A 24,361-nucleotide genomic window follows, 5' to 3' on the forward strand; every position below is an offset into this window, starting at 1 on the left:
CAAGGGTATGTGATTTAGAAAGTTGCTTATTATCATGTACTTACTAAATACAAAGCAATTTCAACTGTTACCCACCAGTGATGTGCTGAACAAGGATACACATTTGGCATATACACAGTGAGTTTATGAGTGGAAAGTACTCAGTGACTCTGTTTTGGTCATCATTAAATATAACACCACAGAAAGATTTTAAAAATTGTATTAATAAATGATTGAATATTTCAGCTATGCTGCAGAGTACTAAAAGTGTTCTGAGATTGGTATGGCGGTGTACATCATTTGTATAGGAAGGAATTGCATTCATGGGTAGGTAGAAGATTGCCTTGAACACCACAGAACAAATAGATTTATCCACAGTTAATGTCCAGTTGGACACATTTTCTTTCTCTTCACTCAATAACATTAAATAGTGAAAACTATGTATATGGTGACATTATTATCAGTGTTCATATTTCTTTTCAGTGTGATTGGAGAAGAAATGGACAGCCTCTATAGGATTGGTTTTTCACTGGAGTATTCCGGGTGTCGATGGGAAACAGGTATTCTCACCAGTTTTTGAAATGAAGATGATACAAATTATTTCTTCTTGATATTGATCACACTGCGATAATTTCAACTGGTTCTTCAAATGATGAGTCTTAGTGATATGTTTGAATCTTGAAATCTAAACTTATTGCCTAAAAATAGAAATAGCATGATTTTATTTTTTGAATTAATGTATACCAAGATTTAAAATAAGACTAAATTATGGAATAAATGGCAGTTATTTTTTGGTATGTGGTGGTTAGCTGTGTGTCCTGTGTTTGTTTTTGCCAGTTCTGACAACCCTACCCCAAAGAGGAAAGGTGTTTTGATGCCAAGCAGCCCCCAAATGACGAATGTCCATTAAAATCAGTTAAATGTGAAGATTCAGGTAAGATCAATACACAAAACTAGAATCGGAGTACAGCACACCCAGTGCTATAATAGAAATGTTTGTAAAGATTTGTAAGGGAATATCTGAGATTATTTTTTCTGACTAAAAGAGAATTTTTTTTTCCTGACTAAAAGTTGGCTGGACATTTGCTCAAAGTTGCAGATTGGGATGAATTTTGAGCTGGGTCTCAAAATGAGCAAAAGTTTGCCAAGTGAGAAAACAGAGGGAGAAGGATTCACCAGCAGAGAGAATGACAGGGACCAAGGCACACAGTCATAAAGTGACTGTCATGGGTGTGTTAGAGTTTGCATGAAAAGTTTACATGTGTCAGTAGTGACGGGAGTCAGGTCTGCACAGGGAGCTATGGATAAAGTTGGGAAGGGTTTTATGTACTAGAAGAAAAAGGGATCCTTTAGATATGTTTGAATCAGCTGAGTTTTGAAAGCTTGTTTTAAATATAGAACTACTATTCATGAATTTGATTATGGTTTTATATGTTTTTAAATTATCTTAAGACTCAAATAGAAAAAAAAAAACACCTTAATTTGCTCAGTTATTATTAAAAGTGTGCTTGTTGGGTGGGAAGAGACTCTTGGTGTCTTGGTGGGGATTTAAAAGCCTGGCATGAAAGCCAGGATGAATGGTAAACCTGGTTGTGAATTACAATGTTGGATGTTGAAAACATGGTGAAAACTAGTAGTGTCCTTGCTGCAGCGCACTGAGATGGCAATTAGGCTGGGTGAAAATGTATGTGAGACAAGAAAACCTCTGGGGTGACAAGCCAATGGAGGTGCATTAGATGTGTTGCTACTTAATGAGGCTATGGGTGAATGTGTAATGACTCTCAAGACTTTCCTTTCAACTGCACATTTACCCACTTTCCCTAAGCAACAGAGATGAAAAGCTGAACCCTTGAAATGAAATCATAGGTTTTCTTCAAGAAGAAAGTATGTTGTAGAAAAAGGCATAGTAACTTTTACTACTTTGAGATTTTTTTATTCTGAGTACAGACTTACTTCTCCGGACTTTGGTAAATATTTGTCTGGAGTTTTTCAGGCGAAATCAGGAGGAGATTTTTGAATAGCTCTGCATGATGGGACAGATTCATTTGTCACCCAGTTAGCTTGTAGTTTGAAGATTTTAATCAAATAGAAGTGTAATGTCAGATTTGTTTTTTCATGGTTTAAAATAGTTCTCATTATGATAGTTTTTGCTTCATTCACGTGTCATTTCATTGGTTTTTAGATATATCTCAAGCACTTTGAGTCATATCAAGCCTGAACAGTTTGATACATCAAATTAAGTACTTTCCTAACCTCTTTAAAAATTCTTTTGCATGTTTTAAGTCTTTGGTGTATATATTTAGTTTTTACCGCTGAGTATGTATACACTACTGGAGAAAGAGAAGCCAGAGACAAAAAAATTAACAGCATATGTTTTAAATGGCTTTTTAAGAGAATTGCTCAGAAACTTGATTACTTATATATTTCATTATTTTGACATCTGCCTCTGCCTCTCACATTAATGTGAATAATGGAGAGTTTGTGTACAAAGCTTCTAAATAGATCCTGTCATTACTCATGTAATAGATTTTTGCCATTATGCTGTAGAAGATATATACACATATATTTACAAACATGCAATTCAAATATATATTTTTGGAGTTCGTATTTTATAATGAACCAATAATCAGTATTTGAGCACAAGTAATGACCCATAGGGTTGCAAAGAGTTTGACATGACTGAAGTGACTGAGCACACACAAACTAGAACTAATTTTGTTGAGTATGAAGTATGCATTGAGATAAGGGAGAATTAAATAGAAGTAAATGAAAAACTGAATACAGAAAAGGACGTACTGAGAGTATTTGGTCAATTTGATTTAGCTAAGTTTCTGGGAACACAGATTTTCTTCTAAAGGAATAACTCTATAAATAACTCTATAAATACAAATAACTAGGGGAATAGAGTACCACTATGAAGGTAACAGAGGCATGTCAGAGAATTAGTTTTGTCTTGGTAGGAAGAATTATAGCCATTATATGGCCATAGAATGGCTCTAACTTCTTTGAAAACTTGAGATCTAACACTTCTCTATCAGTAGACTTCCCACTGCTAATCTCAGGTCAACGCCACTCCTTCCCTCTCTAACCCCTTCCCCAAGCCTTCTGTACTCACACACATAAATAATAGCTCAACATAAATTTTATTATTCTGTAGATTTCAGGGTGTTTATATGTGTGTTTTTTCAATCTCTAATTCTTTCAGGGTTGATCTTGACCAAGGGATCCAACAGTTTTACTATTGAGTGACATTTTATTAGAACTGAAACTCTGTTTTTTAGATTCAGTATGTATTATTTAGTTTTTCTCAGTTGTAATTTGCATAGCTGTTTCCATGAGACTACTTATTCAAATATACTAGATTATAACCAGTATATTTTTGTGTTTTGCTTTACATAAGACACTTTAGATTACGGGTACAAATTTTTTTATTTTTTCTTCTTTTTCTGGAGGCTGTGTGATGTCCTAAGTTGTTTCAGTTGTGTCCATTCTTTGGGACCCCAGAGACTGTAATCCACCAGGTTCCTCTGTTCATGGGATTCTCCAGGCAAGAATACTAGAGTGGGTTACCATTTCCTCCTCCAGGGGATCTTCCTGACCCAGGGATTAAACCAGCATCTCTTACGTCTCCTGCATTGTCTGGCAGATTCTTTACCACTGTGCCACCTGGGAAGTCCCAGCCAGAGCATAAATGTCTTTAACTGCTACATTTATACTGGGGAAATTGTCCAGCTCCATGTAAAAGAATGAAACCAGAACATCTTCTAATGCCATGCGTGCATGTTCAGTTGCTCAGCTGTGTCCAACTCTTTCAGACCCTATGGGCTGTAGCCTTCCAGGCTCCTCTGTCCATGGGATTTCCCAGGCAAGAATCCTGGAGTGGGTTTCCATGCCCTCCTCCAGGGGATCCTCCAAACCCAGGGATTAAACCCAAATTTCTTACATCTCCTGCGTTGGCAGGAGGGTTCTTTACCACTAGTGCCACCTGGGAAGCCCAAAGTGAAAGTGTCTCAGTTGTGACTCTGCGACCCCTGGACTATATATTCCATGGAATTCTTGAGGCCAGAATACTGGAGTGGGTAGCTGTTCCCTTCTTCAGGTGATCTTCCCAACCTAGGGATGGAACCCAGGTCTCCTGCATTGCAGGTGGATTCTTTATCAGCTGAGCTACTTGGGAAGCCCCTTTACTGGAGGGGTAAGTGTAAATTTTAATATAAACTTTTTTAGGGTTAAAGTTAAAATTTATTTCCTTATAAATTTCTAAAAAAAAAATCACTAATCTTTATTTAAAATATTGGAGAAACAAGCCAATTTGGAGCTAGGAATTCCTATCTACTCTCACCCATTGGAGAAATACTTATGGTTACTCAAAACCATTGGTATAGTTTAGATGCATAGAACTTCTCTAGTCATTTTTGCCCACCAGTTCTGTAACACATTCAGTAAATAACAGCATAGGCTTTTTCAATATCATGACAATATTTAGGTGTTTGCACCCATTACATTATCAATTTTCCATTTTTCATTATCTGGTACTTAACCATATGGATCCTAAAATATGATTTTGCCTGCCCTTCAAGACACTTTTCTCTACATTGAACTCATTTGATCACCTTATCTCACAACTGATAATTTAAGCCAGATTTTCTCTTATACCTTAAGGGAAATATTAAGCAAAATATTAAGTATATTAAGCAAATAGCACTACTATGGACTAAGTTATTATGAAGGAGTTTGGATTGCACATTCTTAAAATTCTTTTAGACAGGAAATATTTACCGAGAATATGCCTTGTATCAGACTTTGCCAAGGTAGTAGAAGTTTTAATGGTAAGTAAGTCCAACTAGTCCTGCTTTCTGAAGACATATAGTTAGGAAATAGAGTCAATACCGTATGAGATTCAAATTTCAACCTTGTTAACTTAGTATGAATGTTTACTACACAGGCATGAGAATTTTATCATCTGTGAGATTCTCACCTTCTCCTTCCCTGTGGGCATATCAGTATAATCAGTAGGAAGTGGCATACATGGATTCAGAAGAAGGACTTTTCCAGGGGGTGTCCAGTGAGTGTGTATTACAACAGGAATTGTCCTATAATTTGCTCATTTCCACATTTTTTTGAACATGAATGTGAGAATAATCACTGTAAACATGCATCTCGATCAATTCTTTCAAAAGTCGAAACTCTTTAAATATCAAATCAGGTGATAACTGAATCTTATTGGCTTTATTTTGCTTCCTTAGATAAATTTATATCTGAATTTGTTTTGATTTTTTTTTGTTGCAAGTTTGTTTTCAACAGCAAGATGAACTCTCATTAGGACATTCTCATTCCTATTTCCTAGATTTTGTTTGTTTGTTTTGTTTTGAGGTAAGCAACCTTACTGTACATACCAGATGATAAAATTTATTACTTTGAATTATTTCAAAAGTGCTAGTAATTTTTCTCATCTTTGCATGAGATGTTCCCTCGGTATCTCTAATTTTCTTGAAGAGATCTCTAGTCTTTCCCATTCTATTGTTTTCCTCTATTTCTTTGCATTGATCACTGAGGAAGGCTTTCTTATTTCAACTTGCTATTTGGAACTCTGTGTTTAAATGGGTTTATCTTTCCTTTTCTCCCTTGCCTTTCACTTCTCTTCTATTCTCAGCTATTTGTAAGCCCTCCTCAGACAACCATTTTGCCTTTTTGCATTTATTTTTCTTGGGGATGGTCTTGATCACTGCCTCCTTGATCACTGCAGTCCTTTGGACTGCCTCCAAAGTCACAAAACTCTGTCCATACTTCTTCAGGCACTTTATCAGATCCAATCCCTTGAATCTATTTGTCACTTCTACTGTATAATCATAAGGGGTTTGATTTAGCTCATACCTGAATGGTCTAGTGGTTTTCCCTACTTTCTTCAATTTCAGTTTGAATTTGGCAATAAGGAATTCATGATTTGAGCCACAGTCATCTCCCAGTCTTGTTTTTGCTGACTGCATAGAGCTTCTCCATCTTTGGCTGCAAAGAATATAATTTATCGTATTTGACTATCTGGTGATGTCCATGTGTGGAATCTTCTCTTGTGTTGTTGGAAGAGGGTGTTTGCTCTGACCAGTGTGTTCTCTTGCCAAAACTCTGTTAGCCTTTGACCTACTTCATTCTGTACTCCAAGGCCAAATTTGTCTGTTACCCCAGGTAGTTCTTGACTTCCTACTTTTGCATTCCAGTCCCCTATAATGATGCGGACATGTTTTTTTTTTTGGGGGGTGTGTGTGTAAGTTCTAGAAGGTCTTGTAGGTCTTCATAGAACTGTTCAACTTCAACTTCTTCAGCATTACTGGTTGGGGCATAGACTTGGATTACCATGATATTGAATGGTTTGCCTTGGAAACAAACAGAGACCATTCTGTTGTTTTTGAGATTGCAGCCAAGTACTGCATTTTGGATGCTTTTGTTGACTATGATGGCTACTCCATTCTTCTAAGGGATTCTTGCCCACAGTAGTAGATATAATGGTCATCTGAGTTAAATTCAAAGGACAGAAATGGTATGGACCTAACAGAAACGAAAGATATTAAGAAGAGATGGCAAGAATACACAGAAGAACTATACAAAGAAGATCTTCATGATCCATGTAGCCACGATGGTGTGATCACTCATCTAGAGCCAGACATATGGGAATGTGAAGTCAAGTGGGCCTTAGGAAGCATCATGCAAACAAAGCTAGTAGCGGTGATGGAATTCCCTTTGAGCTATTACAAATCCTAAAAGATGATGCTGTGAAAGTGCTGCACTCAGTAGGCCAGCAAATCTGGAAAACTCAGCAGTGGCCACAGGACTGGAAAAGGTCAGTTTTCTCTCCAATCCCAAAGAAAGGAAATGCCAAACAATGTTCAGACTACTCACAATTGCACTCACCTCACATGCTAGCAAAGTAATGCTCAAAATTCTCCAAGCAAGGCTTCAGCAATACGTGAACCGTAAACTTCCAGATGTTCAAGCTGGATTTAGCAAAGGCAGAGAAACCAGTGATCAAATTGCCAACATCCACTGGATCATAGAAAAAGCAAGAAAATTCCAGAAAAACATCTACTTTTGCTTTATTGACTACGCCAAAGCCTTTTACTGTATGGATCACAGTAAACTGTGGAAAATTCTTAGAGATGGATATACCATACCACTTGGCCTGGCTCCTGAGAAATCTGTATGCAGGTCAAGAAGCAACAGGTAGAACTGGACATGGAACAACAGACTGGTTCCAAATTGGGAAAGGAGTATGTCAAGGCTGTATATTTTCACCCTGCTTATTTAACTTCTATGCAGAGTACATCATGTGAAATGCCAGACTATATGAAGCACAAACTGGAATCAAGATTGCCGGGAGAAATATCAACAGTCTCAGATATGCAGATGACACCACCCTTATGGCAGAAAGTGAAGAAGAACTAAAGAGCTTCTTGATGAAAGTGAAAGAGGAGAGTGAAAAAGTTGGCTTAAAACTCAACATTCAGAAAACTAAGATCATGGCATCTGATTCCATCACTTCATGGCAAATAGCTGGGGAAACAATGGAAACAGTGGAAATACTTTAATTTTGGGGCTCCAAAATCACTGCAGATGGTGACTGCAGCCATGATATTAAAAGACGCTTGCTCCTTGGAAGAAAAGCTATGACCAACCTAGACAGCATATTAAAAAGCAGAGTCATTACTTTGCCAACAAAGATCTGTTTAGTCAAAGCTATGGTTTTTCCAGTAGTCATGTATGGATGTGAGAGTTGGACTATAAAGACAGCTGAGTGCCAAAGAAATTATGCTTTTGAACTGTGATGTTAGAGAAGACTCATGAGAGGCCCTTGGACTGCAAGGAAATCCAATCAGTCACTCCTAAAGGAAATCAGTCCTGAATATTCTTTGGAAGGATTGATGCTGAAGCTGAAACTCCAATACTTTGGCCACCTGATGCAAAGAATTGACTCATTGGAAAAGATCTTCATTCTGGGAAAGACTGAAGGAGGGAGGAGAAGGGAATGACAGAAGATGAGACAGTTGGATGGCATCACCGATGTGATGGACATGAGTTTGAGTCAGCTTTTGGAGTTGGTAATGGACAGGGAAGTCTGCCATGCTTCAGTCCATGGGGTCGCAAAGAGTTGGCCATGACTGCGCAACTGAACTGAGTAATTTGGCACTTAATTCACAATTAATCTCTTTCAAATAGAATTGTAATTTTACTTTATTTTATATTACTTTGGCATTTATAATTTATTTTTGTCTTTGAATTTAAGATAATCTGGGAGAGTGCTCTGTGTAGTGAATTTCAGGCATGACAGTCTTCTGATAAATTATTTGCAAATGTGACATTTTAATATATTGATTGTAATTTTTTCCTTTCTATACATTCATTCCAGAAACTATACATATAGTATATTGGCATTTTTTGAAATATTGATTGAAGTATATTTGACTTACAATGTTGTGTTAGTTTCAGGTTACAGCAAAGTGATTCAGTTATATTCTTTTTTAGATTATTTTCTATTGTAGGTAATTACAAGATATTGGGTAGAGTTCCCTGTGCTATACAATAGGCTCTTGTTGATTATCTATTTCATATACAGTAGTGTGTATATTCTGAGAAAGCAATGACAACTCAGTACTCTTTCCAGTACTCTTGCCTGGAAAATCCCATGGACGGAGGAGCCTGGTGGGCTGCAGTGCATGGGGTCGCTAAGAGTCGGACACAACTGAGCAACTTCACTTTCACTTTTCACTTTCATGCATTGGAGAAGGAAATGGCAGCCCACTCAAGTGTTCTTGCCTGGAGAATCCCATGGATGGGGGAGCCTGCTGGGCTGCCATCTATGGGGTCGCACAGAGTCGGACACGACTAAAGCGACTTAGCAGCAGCAGCAGCAGCAGTGTATATATTTTAATCCTAAACTCTTCTTTCCTCTTTGCTAACTATAAGCTTGTTTTCTATGTCTATGTGGATATTTGGTATGGCCAGGCTCTTGTTTATAGGCTCCTCTGTCCATGGAATTTTCCAGGCAAGAGTACCGGAGTGGGTTGCCATTTCCTTTTCCAGGGGGTCTTCCCGACCCAGGGATCGAACCCAGGTCTCCAGCATTGCAGGCAGACACTTTACCATCTGAGCCACCAGGGAAGCCCTGTTTATAGAGCAGATATTATCTAATTTGTTGTCTGATTATCCCGGCTAGTATTAGAACATGGAAATAAATATTAACTTAAGAAAATTCACATTAACTAAGGCTTGGAGAACTGTAGTGAAAATCAGTCTTAGGAACATTCTGTCGTTATTTCATTTTTTTGTGCTCAATCTTTATTTCATTTTTCTTTACCTTGACAGTGTCATAATAGTGTTTGTTAGGTTTCTGTCATTTTAGAAAAATAGGTGGACCAGAACACAAGGACAGAATATTGGACTGTGACCATAACATGTTATTTCTGTCATATTATCTGTTTTTAGTTTGGTTAAAAATATGTTTGAACACCTTTGGTATAGAACAAATGATGTTTTATTTCACTCTGCTGAAATCAAGGGCTGAACTGTTCAGGAAGACAAGTTGGTGGTATTGTCAGAGGCTTCTCTATGACTGGGTGAAAACCTGATTTATTAACTGAAATTAAGTCCTAAGGAACATACAAAAGTGGATATAGTGGAACCAGAATCTATCAAGATTTAATGGCTAAGCTCATGAGGTTCCAAAGTAACCTGTGGATAAAATTTTAATTTTTTTTTTCAAAAAATGTGCTTACTGTGTACATTTAACTTTAGTAGTGAATCAGAAGGAAAATTGGTTTTTCTCTGCATGACTGAAATGGGTAAAAGCAAGTTATGGAATTTGGTATAATGGAAAATTTTAGGAAAGGAATGAAATTGAGATTTGTGTCTCTCACTGGCATTTTCCAGAGAGTTTGGACAGAAGAGAAATAAAACAGAACAAAAACAACCAGTAGCTCTTTCTTTAGACAAGTCAGAATGGTGAAGAAGCAGAACAGTGTGGACAATGCTAGAAAGCTGCACAGAACTTCTGCATCTTTTTTTTGCATGCTAATGCAACCTAGACTTTCAGAGACTCATTTTTTTCCTACCTAGAGAAGGTAGGAGATGTTTTATTAGTAAACTGTGATCTTCTAAATAATGTTTGGCTCTATTGGGTCTTCATTGCAGTGGGCAAACTTCTCTTGTGGTAGAGCATGGGCTCTGGGGCACTTGGGCTTCAGTAGTTGCAGCATATGGGCTTAGTAGTTGCGACTCATGGAGTCTAGATCACAGGCTCTATAGCTGTGACACACAGGCCTATTTGCTCTGTGGCATATGGGATCTTCTCTGACCAGGGATTGAACCAGCATTCCCTGCATTGGCAGGCAGATTCCCAACCACTGGACCACCAGGAAATTCCCAACTGTGTTCTTTAAATCTGGTTTAAATATATGCTCTTGGACAAACTCTATAATCAGAACAGAAATTGATGCCATGAAATGCAGAGGTGGCCTGGGAGAAAACCTATAACAAACTGTAGCGCTGTTTTTCAATCCAGATACTCTAAGTGTGGAGTGAACTCTAAAGTTGGCAAAACAAGAGAAGGGGGACTTGAAGAATGAACATCCTCCCCATTTGCTTTTATCAGCTTTATGGGAAATTGCTCGTGTTAACACTGAAATGAATATCTTGAGAAACATGCTCTGTGTGTGTGTGTGTCTGTGTGTGGTGTTAGATTGGTGAAAATAAAACTGAGCAAGGGAAAAAGAGCTTAAATGCTTATCTTTTGGTAAATACCTGGCTATTTTCAGGAAGAATATAGAATATGTCCCATTTAAATTCTGGAGAGATTGAAGTTGTATGATTAGGGTTTATACAGAGAGATTTATACATGAAAGCTTTTCAGTGTTAAAAGAATCTATAAGATTCTTCAATCAAAATAGCCTCATAGTCACCTTGATTCCCACTATTCTTTCAGTTCAGTTCAGTCGCTCAGTCGTGTCCGATTCTTTGCGACCCCATGAACCGCAGCATGCCAGGCCTCCCTGTCCATCACCAACTCCCAGAGTCCACCCAAACCCATGTCCATTGAGTCAGTGATGCCATCCAACCATCTCATCCTCTGTCGTCCCCTTCTCCTCCTGCCCTCAATATTTCCCAGCATCAGGGTCTTTTCAAAGGAGTCAGCTCTTCGCATCAGATGGCCAAAGAATTGGAGTTTCAGCTTCAACATCAGTCCTTCCAATGAACACCCAGGACTGATCTCCTTTAGGATGAACTGGATGGATCTCCTTGGAGTCCAAGGGACTCTCAAGAGTCTTCTCCAACACCACAGTTCCAAAGCATCAATTTAGCCTTGACTAGACAGCCGTTTGTTGACAAAGTAATGTCTCTGCTTTTTAATATGCTGTCTAGGTTGGTCATAACTTTCCTTTCAAGGAGTAAGCGTCTTTTAATTTCATGGCTGCAACCACCATCTGCAGTGATTTTGGAGCCCAGAAAAATAAAGTCAGCCACTGTTTCCACTGTTTCCCCATCTGTTTGCCATGAAGTGATGGGACAGGATGCCATGATCTTACCTTCAGCCAGTTAATTTCCTAGATTAAGTCTCTAGGAAGAACTGACACATTCCATATGCATGGCTCTGTCTGTAGGCCCATCTTTTGTCAAAGTCAAATGTGTCTTCTGTAAAGCTGGGAGGAAGCCCCTCCCCTCCCCTTGTACACACCTGCTTGGTTCTCTTGACATCTTCAAGTTCAGAGACTTCAAGAACAATTGGCAGATAGGGAAATTAGCGAAACCACCCAAACTCCATTTACTGTTGGAAACCCAACGACAGAATACCCATGAGAAACATCTGACAGCAAAGATGAATACCACTTGTTGTTCAGTCACTCAGCCACGTCCAACTCTTTGTGACCCCATGTACTGCAGCATACCAGGCTTCCCTGTCCTTGACCATCTCCCAGAGGCTGCTCAAATTCATGTCCTTTGAGTTGGTGATGCCATCCAATTATCTCATCCTCTGACTTCAATCTTCTCTTCCTGCCTTCCGTCTTTCCCAGCATCAGGGTCTTTTCTAATGAGTTGGCTGTTCACATCAGGTGGCAAAAGTTTTGGAGCTTCAGCTTCAGCATCAGTCCTTCCAATGAATATTCAGGTTTGATTTCCTTTAGGATTGACTGGCTTGACCTCCTTGCAGTCCAAGGGACTCTCAAGAGTCTTCTCCAACACCACAGTTCAAAAGCATCAATTCTTCATACTCAGTTTTCTTTATAGTCCAACTCTTACATCCATACATGACTACTGGAAAAACCATAGCTTTTACTAGATGGATCTTTGTCAGCAAAGTAATGTCTCTGCTTTTTTATATGCTATCTAGGTTGGTCATAGCTTTTCTTCCAAGGAGCAAGCATCTTTTAGTTTCACAGCGGCAGTCACCATCTGCAGTGATTTTGGACACCACTTGTAGGTGTTTACAGTTCAGATGACACTGAGGTTAGAAGAGGATAAGGAAAGCTATAGAGAAAAGCCTCAAGAGATTAGTGAATATATTGAAAAAAAAAAAAGAGATGTCCAAGAATATGTTGATTTGGAGATGGAGAAAACTGTGATGAATTAAGCATGGAGGTAGGATCTGTGAGATGGTGGAGCCAATGCATGTGGAAGTGTATCATGTTGGAAAGATGAAAGAAACTTGGCTTAGCAGTAGCAGGTTTGGGATTATGCAGGATATAGCCAAACTCTGAGAACCGGGCGAGTTCCTCCTCCCATCAGAAGTTTCCCAAGGCTCCCTACTGAATCAGAAGTATGGTGAAAATGGTTTGTGATGCTTTAGGATGTGACTGCTGAGCCACTGCTGCTTTCTTATAAAAGTGCAGGTACGGGCTGAGAGTTTACATAGATAGGAAACTCCCTTCTAGCTTGGTTCTCTTACTCTCATATGTGATAGGACTTCTGGACCTAGTTAAAATCCAATGAGCAGAAGTGGTAGGTTCCATTCCTATAGAGCATTTAAACTTTGATCAGAAGGTTTTTTTTCATTTATTTTTAAAGACTTTATTGCATGTTTTTAATACTGGATTTAAGACAAATTTAAGAAAAATTCTTCCACAGAAGCTGGCTGACGTGAATCGATTTTTGTTTTATTTACGTGAATCCTCAATGAATATCCTCTAACCACATATATAATGCCATTTTAAATCTAATTATCCGTCTCCTATTGTACTAAGTAAGTAAGTTGATGTGATCAAGTATTTCTCTTTGTACAAATGATAAGCTAGAGCTCCTAGTGTGGGACACACACTTTTCTAAAAATGTACTTTTGTGAGGAAAGGGTGGCATATTCTGTGGAGTGATAGGAAGGGGGTTTTGGTCGTCTACCAGGGGGTTTCCTTTACTTATTGATTATTGCCAGCTCCCTGGGATACTCCTCAAGCTCTCAAATTCAAGTCCACGCTCACTCTTAGAGTTTAGTATACTGAAGGTGGAGGAGGTTATTTGAGAGTCATTTGCATCTAGCCAATCAGCCAGCTTGATATAGGTGGGCTTTCCTTACTCCCAAATATACCACTGCAGTCATGTATGATTCCACCCCCAAAGACATCACATCTTGTCCAGCAGAAAGACTGGCACATCCTTTGAGTTATGGTTCCCTATTTCATGTGTTACCTAGTTTTCAGGGGTTCCTCAACATTTTGAGGTCCCTTTAAACGTTTCTCGATTTGGGGAGCTGTTATAGATTTAATTTATATGTAATTTATTTTCATTTCTGGAGAATTTGGTGAGAAGGAGAAAAACATGCTCGGCCCATTACTTTTCTCCTCTCCTGCAGATAAGATGGATTTTGTTTCTCTGGATAAAAATAATTTGGGGACAAAAATAGATTTCCATTTCCAATAATATGCAAGTGCTCTCATTTGCACAACTGCTATTATTGTCTTATTTTATTTTGTATATATTTGGCATCTTTCTCTAGTCTGATTAGAAGAATAATTATTCACATTATTTTCATTTCTCTAAGGAAGAGGAGGTCCAGTGAAGAAATAAAGCTGAAGGAGAGACCAGATGGCCAATTCTCTTCTGAGTCACTTGCATTTTGTTTATTTCTCTTTTTGATGAATTTCTCTGAGTACACAACAGGCTGAATTGGCATGTCATGAGATACACAGCCACAGAAATACAAATGTCATTTCCATTCTGGGTCAGCAGAAACACATATTCTAGATCAGCATTCAGCCTGGAGTTAAAATGTATGGTATTTTGTTAGGACTGATTTAGTAGTTTTTAAATCAAAAGACCTGTTGGTATGTTGAAACTAGATTATTGTAGAATTCTCCTGTTTAATCCTGTTTAATATTCTATTTAGGCCTTTTTTGGGGGGTGAGGTATTCATTACCAACCAATCCTGTTTGCCCAGGATTACATAGTCTGTGTCCTGGCAAGTAGCTCAGTGTATCCGGCGACAACAGGCACTTTTAATTTACCTGAGGCCTAGCTACTTTGTTTTCAGTCTTTCACCAGATCTGTGAAAATGTTTTTTTCTATAATCTAATCCCTTAATATACATCAAGTTGCAATAGAGAAATATTTTCAGAAGCATAAGGCTGATTTACTCGTTGGTTTGGAATGTTCACATTTTCTTTTTTGATGTATATCAGACTCTAAGAGGTGAAATAGATAAACAATGAAATTTTTACTTCCATATTTTTGAGAAAAAATATTTTAAGATTAGCTATTACTTTAGAATTTATTTTTAAATCATAATATGAAAGCTTTTTATTTTAAATTATTGTTCTCTTTCCTTTGATTTTCAGTATTAGAAAATATTACATCAGTATGAGTCTGTATGCTTCAGATATGAGCTTTTCTGTGTATTCATCTTCTATTGCTTATTATCTTTTAACTGTGTTTGAAGACTTGTGAAGAAATTCTGCCAAAGGATTAATGTATGAAGGGAATTCATACCAAATGATATTATAGAAAAATATATTGGAATATTGGAAAATAAAACTAATATTCTTATAAACAAATACTTGTTGGGTGTGTCCTTTGGGCACGGCCCTGTTTAGGAGTTAAAAACAAAGATATTAAAAAATAAATCTGTGCCTTAATGGGCTAACATTCTACAGAGAATAGATGAAACATATATATATGTGCAAAGTGAGATATAAAAAATAAAGTTTCTAATAAAATAGATCTAAATACAGGAAAGTTGTCTAACTTCATCAAGTTGAGGATAATTTTTAATTTCAACTTCTAGGAAATTTTTTTTATATCAGAATTCTAAAGATGTCTGAAAGGGTCTGAATACTACTGACATCTTTTTGGGAGGTAAAACATATTTCTTGATTGAAAGTGTATCAAGCAAGGCTTTAAAAGTTTTAAACTATATTGAAATGGTATTATGCTTTATCAGTCTCCAATTTTTTTCATCTTGATCTCTATCTCTTTTACCCTCTTTGAACCATCTAAACTGTTAGGAGTTCTCTCTCCCATTCTTATATAATAGTAGTTAATATTTGTTTAGTGCTTACTGTAAACAACATAGTGTTTTATGTACTTAATCACTTTTAATCCTTATGCATGGTAATATTATAAGAGTGCGTGCAGTTGGGAATTTAATCACTGAAGTTTACTGTTGATTCAACGGTATGATGTTGTTCAGTCACTCAGTCGTGTCTGACTCTTTGCAACCCCATGGACTGCAGCACACCAGGCTTCCCTGTCCTTCACCATCTCCTGGAGCTTGCTCAAACTCATGTCCATTGAGTCAGTGATGCCACCCAACCATCTTGTCCTCTGTCATCCCCTTCTCGTGCCTTTAATCTTTCCCAGTGACAGGGTCTTTTCCAATGAGTCAGCTCTTCACATCAGGTGGCCAAAGTATTGGAGCTTCAACTTCAGCATCAGTCCTTGCAATGAATATTCAGGATTGATTTCCTATAGGATTAACAGGTTTGACCTCCTTACAGTCCAAGGGACTCCCCAGAGTCTTCTCCAGCACCACAGTTCAAAAGCAACAATTCTTAGGCACTCAGCTTTCTATATGGCTCAACTCTCACATCCATTCATGACTACTGGAAAAACCATAGCTTTGACTAGATGAACCTTTGTCAGCAAAGCAATGTCTCTGCTTTTTAATACGCTATATTGGTTTGCCATAGCTTTTCTTCCAAGGAGCAAGTGTCTTTTAATTTCATGGCTGCAGTCACCATCCACAATGTTTTTGGAGCCCAAGAAAATAGTATGATGGGCCACCTGAATAATGAGTCAATCACACTTTAGCTGAATATTTTGCTGTGTAACATGTGGATGTTCAGTACCCACTTGATGATTGACAAAACAGTGCATGAGGATGACACAGCAAGTTCAATGCAGCTTTTACATCATCCCTGTTCCATTTTTAACACTTCATCTGTGTTCATTTTAGCACAAGAAATCTAATAAATCTTATTGACTAGCCTTGGCAGACCTTGAAAATAAAATTGGAGAGCAAGCCTGGGAGATATCAGTTTCAGTGTTTGGGGGCTATGTAAAAATGATCAAAAGTGATGCCTTTCCTTATTTCTAATATCCTAGTTCCCTCTTGAAATTTCTCTAATGCTTATTTCAGGATATGTGACCTCAACTGATAATCGATTGGTTCTTCTGTATTAATCAACCTGTCTTGACAGTTAATATTGATAGTTCAATCAACTAGTAATGGGTTTTTGATTGATAAAATGTGGGCTCAGTAAGAATAGTAGAGATGGCTGTCCAGTTAGTAAAACATCATTTTGAGAACACGTTCACTTGATCATTCATGTGAATTGTGGCTTCTCCTTAAACTCTAACTGATCCTAGCACACCTTGTCTTATGTGTACTTAAAAGTGAAAAATCACTCGATTCCTGAAGTAGATTTAATTTATACTGTATAGCACAAGTCTTTTTTCCCCCTCAGATGTTTAGAAACACAGCAGGAGAGATGGCATATTCATAATAGCCTGCAAGTGCAGATCCTGGCTAGATATTATCAACAGAAAAAGAGAATTTCTTCTGGGCCATGTTTTACCATTTGTCTTGAATTGCTAAACATACAAGACAGCATGTGAAGTATATTTATGCAGCTGTAATTGTGATGGTGATTATTTTTTCCCCAAGTCCTGCTGGGCAATCAGTCTTTCTAGAAGAATTACAGTCATCTCCTGTTTTTGATCAGTATACTGCATAATCTGATTTCAAGATAACAAAGAAGATTTACTGACTCAGTTTAGCCACAATGGAATATGATCTTGTGGATTTAACGAAGATGCTTTCAGAAGTTAAAAATAATATGAAAATAAAGATAGAAACCATGATATATTTTAAAGCTAAGGAGATCTCTTCATAAAAGCTTGCCAATGATAGTTCAATTTTTGTCAGATTTAACCACATGCTATCATGATGTTAAACTAAAAAACAAGCATGGTTCAGTTACACAGATAATGGAGAGAAAATAATAGGGTTTAGATGTACTTTTGCTTATGAGTTATGTTATCTGGGTAATCTAAAAATTTTTCCAAACAGACATCATGATGCATAAAAGTCTAGCTTGATTTGAAAAGTCATATTTATTAGATTTAAGGCAGTTTGAAGACAAAGGGAATCTGAATTCCTGGCGGGCAATTTTTACCACAGCCTTCACATAAGTAGTAGCTCAACAAACCACAAAAATAAACATATACACACATCGAATCCTCCCTTACCTCCCCTAGCAAAAGAAATAAGAGCTGTTTGAATTGATTTATGTCATTATTGGATATCTTGTGGTATTGAGGAGTTTCTTCCCATGGAAAGTGAGGTTATCTGTTTGTTTTGATTTTGGCAAAATTAATTTTATTAGGCTGTGGAATTTAACAAATTTAGGGTTGACTTTGTTGTTGTCAGTTGCTCAGTTGTGTCCCACTCTGAGACCTAATGGACTGTAGCACTCTAGGCCCAGAGTTTGCTCTAACTCATGCCCATTGAGTTGGTGATGCCATCCAGCCATCTCATTCTCTTTCGTCCCACCTCTCCTCCTGCCTTCAGTCTTTCCCAGCATCAGGGTCTTTGCCAATGAGTCAGCTCTTCCCATCAGGTGGCCAAAGTATTGGAGCTTCAGCTTTAGCATCAGTCCTTCTAATGAATATTCAGGACTGATTTCCTTTAGGATGGACTGGTTGGATATCCTTGCTGTTCAAGAGACTTGAGTCTTCTCCAGCACCACAGTTCTAAGGCATCAATTCTTCAGCACTCAGTCTTTTTTATTGTCCAGCTCTCACATCTGTATATGACTACTGGAAAAATCATAGCTTTTACTATATGGGACCTTTGTAGGCAAAGTAATATATTTGCTTTTTAATATACTGTCTAGGTTTGTCATTGCTTTTCTTAATTTCTTGGCTACAGTCACTGTCCACAGTGATTTTGGAGCCCAAGAATATAAAATCTGTCACTGTTTCTATTGTTTCCCCATCTATTTGCCATGAAGTAATGGAACCAAATGCCATGATCTTAGTTTTTTGAATGTTGTTTTAAGCCAGCTTTTTCACTCTCCTCTTTCACTGTCATCAAGAGGCTCTTTAATTCCTTTTCACTTTCTGCCATAAAGGTGGTGCCATCTGCATATCTGAGGTTATTGATGTTTCTCCCTGCAATCTTAATTCCAGCTTGTGCTTCATGCAGCCAGCATTTCGCATGATGTACTCTGCAAAGGAGTTAACTCAGCAGGGTGACAATATAGAGCCTTTTCTGATTTGGAACCAGTCTCTTGTTCCATGTCCAGTTCTACTGATGCTTCTTGACCTGCATACAGATTTTTCAGGAGGCAGGTCAGGTGGTCTTGTACTCCTGTCTCTTTAGGAATTTCCACAGTTTGTTGTGATCCACACAGTCAAAGGCTTTGTTGTATTCAGTGAGGCAGAAGTAGATGTTTTTTTTTAATTCTCTAGTTTTTTCTATGATCCAACGGATGTTGACATTTTGGTCTCTGGTTCCTCTACCTTTTCTAAATCCAGCTGTATAGTTGGAAATTCTCGGTTCACATACTGTTGAAGCCTATCTTGGGGGATTTTGAGCATTACTTTGCTAGCATGTGAAATGATTGCAATTGTGTGGCAGTTTAAACATTCTTTGGCATTGCCCTTATTTGGGATTGGAATGAAAACTGACCTTTTCCAGTCCTGTGGCCACTGCTGAGTTTTCCAAATTTGCTGGCATATTGGATGAAGCACTTTAACAGCATCATCTTTTAGAATTTGAAATAACTCAGCTGGAATTCCATCACCTCCACTAACTTTGTTTGTAGTGATGCTTTCTAAGGACTACTTGCCTTCACAGTCAAGGATGTCTGGCTCTAGGTGAGTAACTACACCATCGTGATGATCTGGGTCATTAAGATCATTTTTTGTACAGTTTTTCTGTGTATTCTTTTCACCTCTTCTTAATATCTTCTGCTTCTATTAGGTCCATACCATTTCTGTCCTTTACTGTGCCTATCTTTGCATAAGATGTTCCCTTAATATCTCTAATTTCCTTGAAGAGATCTTTAGTGTTTCCTATTGTATATTTTCCTCTATTTCTTTGCATTGTTAACATAAAAAGGGTTTCTTATCTCTCATTTAAGGGTTGACTTAGAAGCAAGTATCCCCATTATGCTTCAATTTCTATCAAAGAGTAGTATATATTAATATAATATCATAGTGTACTATGGTAACTGTTATCTAGAACAGGTCAATCATTTGATTTATTTTCTATTTCCTTATCTTGAAAATGAGAATAATAATACTTAGTTTATAGGTTTGCTGAGAGGTTATGAAAGTTAATTTTAATAACATGCTTAGAGGAATATGTTTGATTAGTCTTATATCTGTGGTCTCAGTCATCTAGTTAGGGAAGCCCTTTCTATCATTTTTAGGCCCTTGGGTGACTATTGTATTGAACTCACAGTGAAGAGTGTGTTAAAAGAGGTCTCAGAGCTGCTTAGATACATTATTTTGTTTAATACTAGATCCCATTGCAAAGAACATGGCAATATGAACACTGGGTCATGACTTAATTTGGTTGGGATAAAATATCGGAGAAACAAGGTTAAAGATTTAATTTTTCTTTGAACTGGTCACCCATGAGGGCACAATTAAGTGTTATCAATCAATTATCTATTAATATTATATGCCAGTCATTGCCTAAGGTATTTTATTTTCATGAATTATCTCAGGAGAGCCTTGCCTTATGACTGTTTTGCAAGGCAAGAATCTGAACCTCAAAATGTGAAGTAACCTCTGTGAAGTTAAAAAATGAGCAGTGAAGCCTACATTCAAACCTAGGTCTTACTACATTTGTAGTAAGTCCCTTGACTTTATGAGACCAGTCTGAATTTACAAATCCTGTACACTGTCTTACAAATCAAGTTATGTAGCAGAAAGGCAACTATGGGGTGATGTGAAAGGACCTGAATAGACATTTAGAGCCAATTACAAATCTTAGACAAGAAAGTTCTATCAATCTCTGATTCTCTTTCTGTCTGTATCAGAGAATTCATTGTTGTGTTTGCTGGTAATAAATCATCTATCTTACAAGTCTCAAAATCTGAAATTTTAATTAAATCATTTAAATAATCCATTCAAATTGAAAAATTCTTGAGTTCTGTTTTGAAAGAGATTTTATTCAAAGTTGGGACAGTGTGTTCCTATATCACAAGTGTTTTAAATTCTTTAGTGAAAATGGTATTCCTTTAAATTAAATATAAAAGAAGAATGACCTTTAATGTAAATGAGTAAGAAATCTAAAGAGTCATATAGATCATATAAACTTGTTTCCTTACTTTTGTTCCTCATTTAAAAGTTAAAGATCAACTCTACTATTCAACAAGCTTCCAAATTTTATAGATCAAATTTTCCTCTGTCTTTAGACTGTGTCTCTCAATAGGGATTTCAGACCGTATGCAAGGGTGTCAACGTCTTGAAGGAATCATCATGTAGTCTGAAGAAGATCCAGCCCAGATTCACAGCTTTGTTTTAGTAGTGAGCATGAATTATTTTCCTTCACTGTAGTTTCATTCTGAAATGCTATCAAATACTGCGTTTGACAAATACATGCAACCTCTCCTTTCTTAGTGAATTGCAAGTGAAGTGTGTTAAATACGTTGTCTTGAGATGGTATTGTCATTTTGGTAATCCAGTCCACCATCTGACTTTCGTATGCCACTTTATTTCTTGTGAAGAAATCTCTAAATTTTATGAGAGACTTGAGTGGTTGGGGGGTACATATAGGTGAGGGTAGTACATGAGCAATTGCTCAGAAGTTGACTGATGTGGTGGTAGAAGGCCTGTTAAAAGGCAAGTTTGAAACCTTGAAAGAAATGAAAGATAAAATTTATATTTAAATGAGGTTTTTCAGTTCTGTCTTTGATATCAAACTGACGAGGTAAATTGCTTTCAGAAGTTAAAATAGAGATCTAAAGTTTATAATAATATCAATGCAAAAATAGCCCAGAGAGGGAGAGTTCATTTAAATATGCAAATGATTCATGGGAGTGTAATGGTTTTATTAATATTAAGTACGCCATTATTCAGTGCTTTCCAAATTGAAAATCTCCAGTCTATATCTTAAACTGGCAGAGATGTTGAAACGTAAATAGAAGTTGACAGCCTTGCTTTTACGCACACAGATTTTCCATGATTTTTATCTTAAAACCATTCTAGCTAATCTAACATTGAGAAAAGTCTAGGTTTGGTGAAACTTTGGAAATGGCAAATTTGTTACTCCCAAGTGTTGCTCTTATGGTAGCTTGAGTTTGGTTTTCAACTAGATTTTGAAGTGCTAGATTTTGCCTGCTCTCAGGTTCTGGTTCCATCACAAGTCTGTTTAAACTCCTTGGCAAGGGATAGAGGAAGAAAAAGAGTGCTGTCCAGCCTCTGGAGGTGCTCTTGACAGCAAGGAGATAACCAAAGGACAGCTGCCTCTTTCTAACTAGCTGGGACATAGAGTATGGCTTGTATTGAAAACCATTGCTTAGACCAGAAGTTTTTCATAATTTTGGGAGGGGTGATCTTGGAGATAAAGTATTTTATGCCTAAAAAACGATCCCATCAGGAATAAGATAGTCTTTTAACTCTGCACATTGGTCTTTTTTTTCTCAAAGCAATTGACATTTAACGAGGAAGGAAACAAGATTTTGAAGGTTATATTTATTTGTTTAATAGTGTAACTGTCCTAGTGTTTGGAAGATAATGTTTTTATATGTGGTTTAAAATGTTGGGTATCAATTTGAGCCCTAAACAGATCCATTTCATTAAATTCTCAAGACTTTGATTTTCACCCCATTAAGTTCCATTATCCAAATTACCAGGCACTATCTGAAATGCTTAAATGTTATATCTCTAATAATTGCACAAGTCTCTTCCTCCTTTTTAAATGTAAAATGCTATTTTAAATGAATCATAGTGTGTGTTCAGCTGCCAATTTGAATCCCCACATCTGGGAATCATCCCAAGATTATACACTTCCTGTCTGGATGAGGTCGTATTCTCGGTCTGAGCCTCACCAGCACTGATTTGATGCAAGAATAAAAAGAGGCACACCAAGCGAGTCCATGTGATAAAATATGGGAAAGCGGGTATGGATGTCTTAGGTCCTCAACACATGATGATAATTAAATCTACAAACTCTAATTTTTCCTCTTCTTTTTATAACTATGCCTACCCTAAAGGAAATAAAAAAAAATAATTGAAATATGGGCAGAGGGGTGCGGTGCCATATGGCAGCACAAACAAAATTACCTAAACACTTCAGAAACAAGCAGGGTGCGTTTCTCAGTTTCTCCCTGCTTTCAGTAACCATATGTGGGCTCAACATGTGAGAAGCTCCCTTTGAGTTGATTCAAACAAGCTCTTTGTCTTTTGGCCTCCAGTGTGTTTCTTGGAAACAAAAACCTGGGGTCCTTGGAGAGGAGTTACAATGAGGTCCCTGCAGGGTCTGAATCCAATATTGCAAAGGTTGTAGATCTACTTTTTAAGTGAAAGAATTTTCTGAATAAGAAAGGAGACATATAACAAAAGAAACATTGTCATCAACAAGCAGCAAGCCTGCTTTTGGCATTAAACTGTTCTGAGAGCTGTTTATAGAAAATTAAAGAGAACTATTCCTACCCTGTGGTGTTGGAGAAAATTCTTAAGAGTCCCTTGGACAGCAAGGAGATCAAACCAGTCCATCCTAAAGGAAATCAAGCCTGAATATTCACTGGAAGGACTGATGCTGAAGCTGAAACTCCAGTACTTTGGCCACCTGATGCAATGAACTGACTCATTGGGAGAGACCCTGATGCTGGGAAAGATTGAGGGCAGAAGGAGAAGGGGACGACAGAGGATGAGATGGTTGGATGGCATCACTGACTCAATGGACATGTTTGAGCAAGCTCCGGGAGTTGGTGATGGACAGGGAAGCTTGGCATGCTACAGTCCATGGGTTGCAAAGAGTTGGACATGATTGAGCAACTGAACTGAACTGATTCCTGCCCTAATGGTGTTTATCATTCAAGAAGGACAGTTCTGGTTATGATAAACAATGGGCACACAGACATCTTTATAAAGCCCTGAGAATAAACTAATAGCTAAAGAATCAATGCAATATATATGAAATTTTAGTAAAATGTGGTTATAGGTTATTGGTGGATCCTTGACACCTAACCTTCTGAACATGATTTTCATTCTTGCATGATCTATAGATACACATGTTTTCTTGTTGATATCCATCACAACACTTTTGATTTTTTTCCTTTGAAGTTACCATTTGGATTATTTAAAACATACATACTGCCCAAGGACCAGGAAACCTTGTGCAAGCTATGACATTGCATAGGCAGTATAGAAACTAAACACCTAAAATATGATTGAGAATATAGTATAAATCATAGGAAAGGAATCTCAAGAAGTATTTACCAGAAGAAATTAGAGCATAAAAGAGATTTCTAGAGATCTAGAAATGTACCTGGCAAATCTGAACAGGAGACAAAATTTAAACATTTGAAAGGATCCTACATTAAGTTCTAGATCTAATTTAAGTTCTCAGTTAGAGACCACTGATTTTTCAGTTTAAAAGAAAAAAAAAAAACCTACCATATTGATTTGAGTAGCTGGTGGATGCTTTAAAAGGTAAGGTTAATGAATGACTAATTAATGCAATAAACAGTTTTGAATATGTATTAGGAAACCAGTTTAGTCAATATTTTAAGTGGCCTCACTGCAGGACGATTGGAACAGAGTAAAAGCATGAATTACTTCATTTTTGTTAACTACACAGTTTCCAGTGTATTTAATCACTTTTGGAGTTTTTGTTATAGAAGTTTTAATATGCAGACACTTTTGAACTTCTGACACCACTAATTAATTTTAG

General features: G+C 37.3%; 1 long non-coding RNA gene across 1 annotated transcript in view; it reads left to right on the forward strand.

The window, feature by feature from the left end:
* Window positions 1-472: 472 nt before the first annotated feature.
* The window catches only part of LOC122699883, a 45,229-nt gene continuing 21,340 nt past the window's right edge, over window positions 473-24,361 (forward strand). Inside the window, exons 1-2 of the long non-coding RNA XR_006342699.1 lie at window positions 473-539; window positions 817-913. This is a non-coding gene — a long non-coding RNA (uncharacterized LOC122699883). The remainder of the gene's footprint in view (window positions 540-816; window positions 914-24,361) is intronic.

Source organism: Cervus elaphus, chromosome 9 (genome assembly GCF_910594005.1).
Source record: "Cervus elaphus chromosome 9, mCerEla1.1, whole genome shotgun sequence".
Taxonomy (NCBI): domain Eukaryota; kingdom Metazoa; phylum Chordata; class Mammalia; order Artiodactyla; family Cervidae; genus Cervus; species Cervus elaphus.